The following is an 11,609-nucleotide window of genomic DNA, read 5'->3' on the forward strand; positions in this document are numbered from 1 at the left end:
TCCAATTGAGTATTTTTACATTGGAGTGCTCCATGTCCTTTTCCATAGCTATTCTAAACCTTATGATACTGTAATTGCTGCTCCCTAAATGCTCCCCCACTGACACTTGTTCCACTTGGTCCGTCTCATTCCCTAGAACCAAGTCCAGAAATTTGTCCTTCCTCATTGGGCCAGAAACATACTGGTCGAGAAAGTTGTCCTGAACATATTTCAAAAATTCTTCCCTTTCTTTGCCCCTTATATTATTGTTATCCCAGTCTATATTAGGATTGTTGAAATCCCCCATTATCACTACTCTATGGCTTTTGCACCTGTCTGTGGAGAAGGATGAGAAGAGGGTGCACCAATGTCACAGTCACAGAGGATGTCATTTGTAACTTTGATTAGGGCTGCTTCAGTGCTGTGGCAGAGGCAGAAATCTGATTGGAGAGTTTCAAACATGGAGTTGCGAATGAGGTGACAACACATTCAAGGACTGGAGAAGAAAAGTGGGTAGTTTTGTAAGGACAGAGCAGTCAACGGTGGGTTTTTTTTTTTTTTGAGTAGGGGGTGATGACGGCAATATCTGAGGAGAGGGAAACATTTATAATGTTAGATAGAATGGTGGCTAGGAAGAGAAGTTGGGTAGTCCTCAATTTAGTGGGAATAGGGTGGAGAGAGCTGGGGATGGGTCTCACGGAGGACAGGGCATCAGGGGAGATAGGAAAGTAACTGGAGAAGGGTGTGGTTTTAGAGCTAGGCTGGGGGGAACCTTGGGGGATGCTTGGCCTGGTGGGCAAAGGAAAGTGGGGGATGTGGCAGAGGCAGCTGAATGCATGCTGTTGGAGGTCAGAGCAGAGGGGGCAGGGGAAAGGGGTTAAAAAGAGGTGGTTGATAGTAGAGAAAAGAAGCTGGGGTTAACTTTGCATTCCAGGATAATCATGAAGTAGTAAGCAGTTTTGGCAGAGGAGAGCAGGGTTCGACAGGGCTTAATATGGTCTAGCCAAATCTAGCGTTGAATGGCCAAAACCAGTTGTGCGCCAAATATGTTCCAGTCTGCGTCCCTTTCACTTGAGGCAGCAATGATGGGAGCCGCACCACCAGGAACGACCAAGATGGGGACAAGCGCATCAAAGGTGGGGGGCGTGGCGTGATTGAGCGGATCGACAACTACAGAACTAGAGGCTAGACAGTTAGGAATATGAAAGTCCAGTTGTAAGTGACTTGGGGAAGGGTTTCCCCCCCCCCCCCAAAGGACGTGAGTTGAAAGGGGGATATGAGTGGTAATTGTGTGATTGAGACGATGGGAATAGAGGGGTCACCCGAGATGGCAAGGTTGAGAGCGTGGCCATGAATATGGGTAGGAGAGTTTATATGGAGGGAAAGATTAAGGGTGACAGGTGGACAATGAACTTAGAGGAGAGAGGGCAAAGTAAGTTGAGATGGAGCTTGAAATCACCGAGTATGAAGAGTCAATCAGTTTGGAGGCTTAGGCAAGAGTGAGGATGTCTGAGAAACTTGGGGTGCGGCTTGGGTGAGAGGTAAAGGATGAGGATTTTAAAGGCGACACAAGAGGGGTAGAACTAGGTGAGGACGTCAAAAGAGGATCAAGGTACCAGAGCGGGGGGGGGGGGGGGGGAAGAGACCAAGATGATATTTGGTGATAACGGCCACACCGCCACTAGGGTGGTTTCGGCAGGGCAAGTGGCGGAAAGTATAACTGGGCAGGACGACTTCAGTAAGGGGCAAGGTGTCATTACCTATGGGCCATGTTTCCATCAAGACATGATATGAATGCAAGCATCCACAATAAGGTCATGGATGGCAATGGCCTTGTTCGTAAGTGAACGGAGGGAGATGTGGAGATTGTTGATCCACTGGCAGAGTCCAAGGGCTCAGCGATGAGAGGAGTGAGTGGGACAGGAAAGACGTTGGTGAGATTAGCCCACAGTGGGCGCGCTGGGAGATGGGAAGGTTCAAATGAGGAGGACGGGCAAATTGGGTTTCTACTTGTGAGGATGCATCAATGGGCCCTTCAGAGAATGCCAAGCGAGGCAAAGCTTACCCAAGTGGGAGTCAAGCCTGGAATGGCAGCAGGAGACTTGGAAGGTGGAGGAATAATGAACGATTGGGTTAGGGATTTGGGGGGCAAAGTAACTAAGAGGGGAGAAATGAAAGTTGGCATGACTGGGTGATAGGAAGAGAAGGAGAGAGGAGAGAAGATCAATAAAAGGCAGATAGAAATAATGGGCTCAGGTCCAGAGTCCCAGCCAAAATGCACACACAAATGGACAGAAAATTTTTCACCAGGTCCCAGATTTGTTAACCTAGTGCCAAGAATGAGAGCAGCCTGTATAAGATGGAAAAGGGTTATTGACTTAGCTAGTGGTGAGACAGGGTAGTCCACTTCCCAGGCTTTGGCCCACCCATCAATGATATTCCAGGATAAACTTGAAATTTTGCTGGTAGCATTTGAAACATACAGCAACTCTTCAACTTGCTTCGCAAAGAACCCCTTATTGAAAGACAGTGAGGAAGAAATAGTGTAGCACTATCAAGAAGTTCTCAGCCAGAAGTATCTCATTCCCAAATCCTGGGTGTCAACCTGTAGAACCTAAAGATTGCTGATCTGCATAAAGTCTTGAACAAAAGGCTTCCTGGATTATCAAAATCCCGATGGCTGGTAGGCGTGTCTAATGGTAGGCTATTTAAATCAATGGAATTCTTCAATGGTAGCTTTAACACTTTTAAAAAAATTTGTTCATGGGATGTGGGCGTCGCTGGCAAGGCCAGCATTGATTGCCCATCCCTAAATTGCCCTTGAGAAGGAGGTGGTGAGCCGCCTTCTTGAACTGCTGCAGTCCATGCAGTGAAGGTTCTCCCACAGTGCTGTTAGTAAGGGAATTCCAAGTTTTTGACTGAGTGATAATGAACGGCGATACATTTCCAAGTAGGGATGATGTGACTTGGAGGGGAACGTGCAGGTGGTGTTGTTCCATGTGCCTGCTGCTCTTGTCCTTCTAGGTGGTAAAGGTCACAGGTTTGGGAGGTGCTGTCGAAGAAGCCTTGGAGAGTTGCTGCAGTGCATCCTGTGGATGGTACAAACTGCAGCCACTGTGCGCCGGTGGTGAAGGGAGTGAATGTTTAGGGTGGTGGATGGGGTGCCAATCAAGCGGGCTGCTTTGTCCTTTGTGATACACTATCCTGGAATCTGGTCTGGGTATACGTGCAGGGAATCAGTAGCCCCTACAAAGGCAATCTACCCTGTCAATAACCAAGTTTTACATATGGCCTAAAGGAAGGACAAAAGCTGTAATGAGTAAACCGTTGACCACAAAGGTTCGACCCTCTGGGCTAAGGTGTTCCTGAGCTGCCATGTTAAAATTGTAGGCCACTCTGGAATTAGAGAAGTTGGAGGACTTAGCTAAAAAGAGAAATATAAAATCTCATGCTCCATTGTGCATTTCCTCCTCAAACCACCACCACCACCCCCAACCTATTTTTTTTTTTTTAAAAAGAGGCCCTTTTACGGATCATTTACAAAAGAAATCCCTCATTCATCAACTCCTTCCATTCATTAGCTGGTGATGAAGCTACTGGGTCCCACGGAATAGAGGGAAAAAAGGATTGGTGATGGGAACATACCGTCCAGCAGCCTCAGAGAAAAGTGGAACATCAGTTCCTAGAAAGGGAGACTTAAAATAAGATCTGACCACCATATCCCTTGCCTTCCAAAAATAAAGATTCATTGGGCAATTTACTGTTAGCGACTAATGCATCCTAAGGCTCTACAAGCCAAAGCCAATTTTGTATTAGTTTATTAGCATTTAAAAAGAGAAAAGCTAGCTCCAATCAATCATAAAGAGACTACTCAAGTACCACAAGATTTTTTTTTAAATGAAGATAGGGAGGGTTGCCACCATCAAGTGGGTTTCAATGCATCCCCAGTGCCCATCAGCATCAAGGAACAACCCTGACCAGCAATCAACAAAGGATGCCTTTTCTTCTTTTTAGACCAAGTGTTGTCAAGTCACTAAAATTGAAACAGAAACTGCTGGAAACACACACTCAGCAGGTCAGGCAGTATCTGTGGACAGATGACCTTTCCTCAGAATCTTGTCAAGTCACTGTCATTGCAAACTTCACTGGGGATGGATTGGGGGGCGGGGGGAGATGGTGATTTCTCTCAAATAGTATTATCAGTCAACTTCAAACAACAATGATAAGGATAGAGCAGAAGATTCAGCACCAACCTAGCCCTGCAAGTGGTAAGAGTATTCATTGGTGCCTCAGTCATAAGAACATAGGATCAGGAGTAGGCCATTTAGCTCCTCGAGCCTGTCCTGCCATTCAATTAGATCAAGGCCGATCTGTAGTTTAACCCCATTTACCTGCCTTGGTTCCGTAACCTTTATTAACCTTGCCTAATAAAAATCCATCAATCTCAGTTTTGAAATTTTCAATTGACCCCAAGCTTCAACAAACTTTTTGGTGTGTTACAGATTTCCACTCCCCTCGGTGTGAACTGCTTCTTGACATCATCGCTGAATGGCCTGGCTCTAATTTTAAGACTATGCCCCCTTGTTCTGGACTCTCCCACCAGAGGAAATAGTTTCTCTCAATCTACATCAAATCCTTTAATCATCTTAAACACCTCAATTAGATCACCTCTTAATCTTCTATATTCAAGAGAATACAAGCCTAGTCTATGCAACCTGTCCTCATAATTTAACCCCTTTAGCTCTGGTATCATTCTGGTGAATCTGCACTACACCCGCTCCAACATATCCTTCCTGAGCTGCAGTGCCCAGAACTGAAAGCAATACTCCACATGGGGCCTATGCTCTGTACAGCTCTAACATAACTTCCACCTCTTTGTATTCCAGCCACCTTGAGATAAAGGCCAAAATTCCATTAGCCTTTTTAATTATTTTTTGTACCTGTCCAGTAGCTTTTAGTGATTTCTGTACTTGGAACCCTAAATCTCTCTGCTCAAGCACAGTTCCTTCTCATCATTTACAAAATACTCTGACCGATCTTTCTTAGGTCCAAAGTGATGACCTCACACTTTCTCACACTGAACTCCATCTGCTACAGTTTTGCACACTCACTTAATCTATCGATGCCCCTTTTACAACTGTCTGCTCCCATCTACACTATTTATCGTGCCACCTAACTTAGTGTCATCAGTAAACTTAGATATTCGGCTCTCTAATCCTTCTTCCAAGTTACTTATAAATATAGTGAAAAGCTGCGGCCCCAGCACAGATCTCTAGTCACATCCTGCCAATTTGAGTACGTACCCATCATCCCCACCTCCGAACCAATTCCCTATCCAAGCCAATAGGTAGCCTCCAATTCCATGCGCTCTTTTTAAAAAAAAACATTCTCTTATGTGGAACCTTGTCGAATACCTTCTGGAGGTCCATATAAATAACATCCATATCTACCAGGTTAGTTACCGCCTCAAAAAAAAATCAACTAGGTTCATTAGACATGATCAACCCTTTACAAATCCATGCTGGCTCTCTCTGATCAACTCATATTTGGCCAAATGCTCAGTCACTCTGACCCTAATAACAGATTCTAGTAATTATCCCCACAACTGATTTATTTTTAGTTTTCCTGGCATCTCTGGTACTTTATCCTCATCCTCTGCAGCGAAGACTGATACAAAGTAACTATTTAGTAAGTCTGCCATTTCCTGATTACCAATTACAACATCAGCAGCAAATGGGAAGGTCAATGCCACCCTGTACCGATACACAACAACCCAGCACAGAACTCAAAACATCCGCTCGGATAGAGAAACCCTGGAGCACATCACACTTTACTTGGACGGATTCTTTGACAAAAGTAATAGTGGAATTTAAAAACGTGCTGCAGTCACCGGAAAATCTCCAAGATATCACCTATTTCCAAGTACTGAAGACCCGTTAACAGCAAATACTTTTCAAAATGACAATCAGTGAGTCCGCCTCATGCACCGTCACCGACAACATTTGCTCCATTACCAGTCTCTCTCGCGCTGCTCTCTTCTCCAGCTTCCTTCAAACTTTCGCTGCGTCCTTCAGCGATCTTTTGGTGTTTTCTGAGCGCCCCTTGTCGGCTCTCTCGGCCTGTGATATGTTCTGTAGACCTCCTCCTCCCGCCGCCGCCAGACTCCTCCACCCTCGCGCGCGCTCACTTTAAATCCATTTTCAGCGCGCGCCCAACCGACTCGCTCATCAGTGCTGACCGACCCCCCACCACGTGACCCACCCATCCGCCTCCCAGCTGACCCTCCGCTGCTCCTGACCCCCACCCGACCCCCTCCCCTCCCCACCCGCTGCACCTGACCTCCCTCCCCCCACCCCGCAGCACCTGAGCCCCTCCCCCCACTGCACCTGACCTCCCTGCCCCCCACCCCGCAGCACCTGAGCCCCTCCCCCCACTGCACCCTCCACCCCGCTGCACCTGACCCCCTCCCCACCCGCTGCACCTGACCTCCCTCCCCCCCACCCCGCAGCACCTGAGCCCCTCCCCCCACTGCACCTGAGCCCCTCCCCCCACTGCACCTGAGCCCCTCCCCTCCCCTCCCAGCTGCACTTGACCCCCCCCCCACCAGCTATCTTCGACTCCCCCTCCCAGCTGCATTTGACCCCCCTCCCAGCTGCACTTGAACCCCCCTCCCAGCTGCACTTGAACCCTGCAACTGCACTTGACCCCCACATCTGCACTTGAACCCCCATCTGCAATTGACTCAAACCCCCATTTTCACTTGACTTCCTCCAATCTGCACTTAAGCCCCCAACTGTACTTGAACCCCCCCATCTGCACTTGACCCCACAAATGTACCTTGACTCCCATCTGCACTTGACCTCCAATCTGCACTTGACTCTCCCCATCTGCAATTAAACCTCACCATCTGACCTTGAACCCATCTGCACTTGCCCCCATCATTTGCACTTGACCCCCCAATCTACACTTGACCCCCCCAATCTATACTTGACCCCCCCAATCTACACTTGACCCCCCAATCTATACTTGACCCCCCAATCTACACTTGACCCCCCAATCTACACTTGACCCCCCCACCATTTGCACTTGACCCCCTCATCTGCTCTTGACTCAACCCCACATCTTCACTTGATTTCCCCACCTGCACTTGACCATCCATCTGCACTCAACCCCCCCCCCCCCCCCCATTTGCACTTGACGCCCTTCCTCTGCACTTGACCCCCCTAACTGCACCTGACTTCGGCCTATCTGTACTTGACTCCCCCATCTGCACTTGACCCCATCTTCCCTTGAACCCCTCATCTGCCTTTGAACCCCCAGCTGCACTAGACTCCCCCCATCTGCATTTGACACCCCTCCCCCATTTGCACTTGACGCCCCCAACTGCATCTGACTTCGCTCCATCTGCACTTGACTCCCCGTAACCGCATTTGACCCCCATCTGCACTTGACCCCTATCTGCATTTGACCTCCGCATCTACCCTTGAAACCTTCCATTTGAACTTGCCCCCACCATCTGCACTTGACCCCCCCCAGTTGTGCTAGACTCCCTCCAATCTGCACTTGACCACCCACCTGCACTTGACCCCCACATCTGCACTTGACCTCCCCCATCTGCACTTGACACCCCCCCCACCCCGTTCTACCTGCACTTGACTCCCCCAATGCTCCCTTCTAATAGAGGAGAATCGTGGATGAAACCAAAAGAAATGAGAATGTTGAAGGAGACCAGGATTAGCTCTTAATGAAACATTACCTGCAGGTATTGCAGCACTGTTACATCACGTCTTAGAAGATGGAAATGGTATGCCAGTGTACAAATGGAATCAATTGCCATTTACTGCTAAATTCTGGAGGCCTGGCATGTGCTGCTGTCCTGAGAAACGGTGGTATCATGCAACTGCGACTGCTGACTGGCTTGGTCTTTATTTCTTTACCATCATCTTCCTCCTCCTGTGCTGCCCATTGCTATAGGGAATCTGCAAGAAGGGAGGGTAGCAAACAAGAATGGATGAGCATCACCACCTTGGAATTAAGGAATCTTACAACACCAGGTTATAGTCCAACAGTTTTATTTGAAAATCACAAGCTTTCGGAGCTTTTCTCCTTCATCAGGTGTGTGAAGGTTTCCATAAAAGCACCACATAAATAGTCACAGAACAATGCCTGGTGATTACAGATAATCTTTCCAACTGCCCATTATCACACCTCTGCATGGATGGTGTTCAGACAGGGGAACATTACACCCCAGACCACTGAATACGCAAGCGGTCAGATTACAAAGAGAGAGAGAGAGAGAGACAAAGAATGGCCAGTTGTATTAAAAACAGATAACTTTTTTTTTCCCCTGGTGGGGTTACATATAGTGTGACATGAACCCAAGATCCCGGTTGAGGCCGTCCTCATGGGTACGGAACTTGGCTATCAATTTCTGCTCGACAAGAGCTGAACACCTTGTATCCAGGAATATTTAGAACCCAATCCTGCACTTTTTTGAGCCGGGTCTCTGTTATCACCACGACATCGTATTCCCATGTGGCTATTTGCAGCTCACCAACCTTATTTACCACACTTCGTGCGTTTACATGTGCTCTAAACTTATTTTAGACCTTCTCGTATTCTCTTAGTCTGATCTCACTGGCTATAAATTGGGCATAGTGCCCGTTGTGTAGGTGCTATGCGGACTCCTAAGGACCCAAAATGGCATCCGGAATGCACGCGCACACTTCTAGCGTGACGTGTGCCGGACACCATTTGGTAAAGGCAGGAGGCAGATAATGAACACCGGCACCGTGTAAAGTAGGGAGAATATGCGGTATATCAGTGTGCCACACTGATTTAAAGGAACAGATGCAATTTTGGAACTCAAAGTTCCAGCCAACGCACTGTCTTAACCTCGCACAGCTGAACAAGTCATAGATGGCCTGGCAGACCCCCCCCCCCAGCGCTATTCAAAGGGATCATGCAGGTGTTGCAGGTTATTTGGTGGATTATTGCTTCTGGCTGTTGGTACAATTGTAGGTGTTTGTTGAAGCTTCCTATACTTGGAGAAAGTTGCAATATTATATAGAGAGTGGTCTGGCAGGTTAATGGCATTTAAAACAGTGTGCTGAACAAGGTTTACTGTAATTATGGGTGACCTGCTAGGGCATTGAACGTGACTGGGAGCATACAGAGAGGCCACAGAGAGCAGGTCAAGCTGCAAGAAGAGGGAGGAGGAGGAGGCAGCACAGGGCACTGAGCAGGAGGCCATATCCAATGAGGACCTTCAGGGACCAATTCTGTTACCTCAACCTGAGTGAAGATCAGTGCGTCCGACAGCTGAGGTTCACCAAAGAGGTTGTGACAAAAATATGTCAACTGCTGCAGCCACAACTGGAGCCGGAGAGCAGGGCAGGGACAGCATTGCCTGTGGCTGTCAAAGTAACCGTGGCGCTGAACTTTTACGGCTCTGGATCCTTTCAGGCTGATGTTGGCGATATGTGCAACATCTTGCAGTTTGCAGTGCACTGCTGTATAAGGGAGGTCACTGAAGCTCTCTACGAGCTGCGCAACAGATTCATAACATTCCCTCTCAACAGAGAGAAGCAGAATGAGCGAGCACGAGGGTTTGCTCACTTTGTAGGCTTCCTCATGGTGCAGGGTGCCATTGACTGCCCGCATATTGCCATGCATGCTCCACATCTCAACTCGGTCATCTTCATGAACAGAAAGAGCTTCCACTCCCTCATTGTACAGCTGGTGTGTGACCACACGCTGCACATCATGCAGGTAATTGCCCGCTACCCTGGCAGCAGTCACGATGCCTTCATTATTCGGCAGTCCAACGTCCCAACTATCTTTCAATCGGCTCGGCAAGTCAAAGGCTGGCTACTGGGTGACAAGGGCTATCCCCTCATGAGGAGGCACGTGACTCTGGTCAGGCACACATGCACATGTGCAGAGCAGGCATACAACGAGAGCCATGCGGCCACACAGATTTGTCGAGCACACCGAAGGCCTCCTAAAGCAACGCTTCCGCTGCCTGGACCGTTCTGGTGGAGCCCTGCAGTCCTTCGCTGAGTGGGTGTCAAGGTTGGTCATGGTATGCTGCATGCTGCATAACCTCACCCTTATGAGGGAACAGCTCTTCCACCACATACCCACCAAGACCCTGGGCCAGAGGCAGAGGAGGAAGAGGAAGATGAGGAAGAGGCTGAGGAGGAGATGGAGAAGGAAGTGAAGGAAGAGGCAAGGAGGCAACAAGGTGCACAGGCCCTGCCTGCCAGGGCTCTGTGTGCTCACCTTATTAATGAGCAATATCAGTAACCTGAACGACATCTCCCAAGTCAACAACAGTCCCACACTCCTCACCTTTCCTCTCTCACATGACCATCAAATTGTCCTCATGATTACACATTGCTTCCTCCCGCAGCACATCGCAGAAATAAAAACCACAAACTGCGACTTCAAATACACATTTATAAATTAACACATGAAATCATGTATACAGCATTAGACTATTCACCCTTGTGCATTCCCTTAGTGCCTTTTGTTCGTGTGCCTTTACCTATCCTAATGCTCCGACGAGGTGCATCCCAGTGGCTGGAGCATGGGTGGTGGAAGGCTGCTGACCTTCAATGGTGGAGCGTGCAGATGGCATTGGAGGACGACCTCGAGCACTTCTGGGCCAGGAGGAGCTGGCTTTAGACTGCACCATCTCAGCACGGGCTGCAGCAATCTGGCCTGGCTGGCCGATAGGCAACAGTAAGGGCACTGGCGGAGTGGCAGGGGTGGGAGCAGGAAGGCTGTCATCCTGAGGGAGGACAGCAGGTTCGACTGCCATGGAGCCACTGCCACTCTCCCGGAACAGCGCCTCAGCAATCCTGGTGATCAGCTGATAAATGAATTGCTGGAGTGCTGTGATGCCCAAGAAGCCACGTTCCACAGTGGTCCCCAGACCCACAATAGCAGCAGTCTGAGCTTCCAAAGCAGCAGACAGACCTTGGATGGAAGATGTTTGTGCTGCAATGGAAGCTGAGACATCAGTCATCAGACGCTGCATCACAGTGGGTTTCACAGGTGCGCTGATGGAAGTAACCACCCGTTCCATGTTGGAAAGGATGGGTCCAAGCTCTGCGCAAAGCCCTGTGCCAAGTTGGAACTGGACTCCTCCATGCCCCATGTCACTGTGCACAGACTTTCTGGCAGGCTTTCCAGTGCCCCAAATATTTGGTTATGTACGTCCATCAGCCATCTTCTGTCGCCTGGCCCATCAAAGTCGCCATCTGACTCCTCTGCAGCAGAACCATTGTGCGACCTCACCCTCTCGAGCTGGCACCTTCCGTGTGGTGAAGGTTCTCCCACAGTGCTGTTAGGTAGTGAGTTCCAGGATTTTGACCCAGCGACGATGAAGGAACAGCGATATATTTCCAAGTCGGAATGGTGTGTGACTTGGAGGGGAACGTGCAGGTGGTGTTGTTCCCATGTACCTGCTGCCTTTGTCCTTCTAGGTGGTAGAGGTCGCGGGTTTGGGAGGTGCTGTCGAAGAAGCCTTGGCGAGTTGCTGCATTGAATCCTGTGGATGGTACACACTGCAGCCACTGTGCACCGGTGGTGAAGGGAGTGAATGTTTAGGATGGTGGATGGGG

General features: G+C 49.0%; 1 protein-coding gene across 1 annotated transcript in view; it reads right to left on the reverse strand.

The window, feature by feature from the left end:
• LOC137328125 (low choriolytic enzyme-like) overlaps positions 1 to 6,123 on the reverse strand; it is a 193,366-nt gene extending 187,243 nt beyond the window's left edge. The window contains exon 1 of the mRNA XM_067994304.1: positions 5,994 to 6,123. The gene's annotated coding sequence lies outside the window, so the exon portion shown is untranslated. The remainder of the gene's footprint in view (positions 1 to 5,993) is intronic.
• Positions 6,124 to 11,609: the final 5,486 nt, after the last annotated feature.

Source organism: Heptranchias perlo, chromosome 12 (assembly GCF_035084215.1).
Source record: "Heptranchias perlo isolate sHepPer1 chromosome 12, sHepPer1.hap1, whole genome shotgun sequence".
In the NCBI taxonomy this organism is placed as follows: Eukaryota; Metazoa; Chordata; class Chondrichthyes; order Hexanchiformes; family Hexanchidae; genus Heptranchias; species Heptranchias perlo.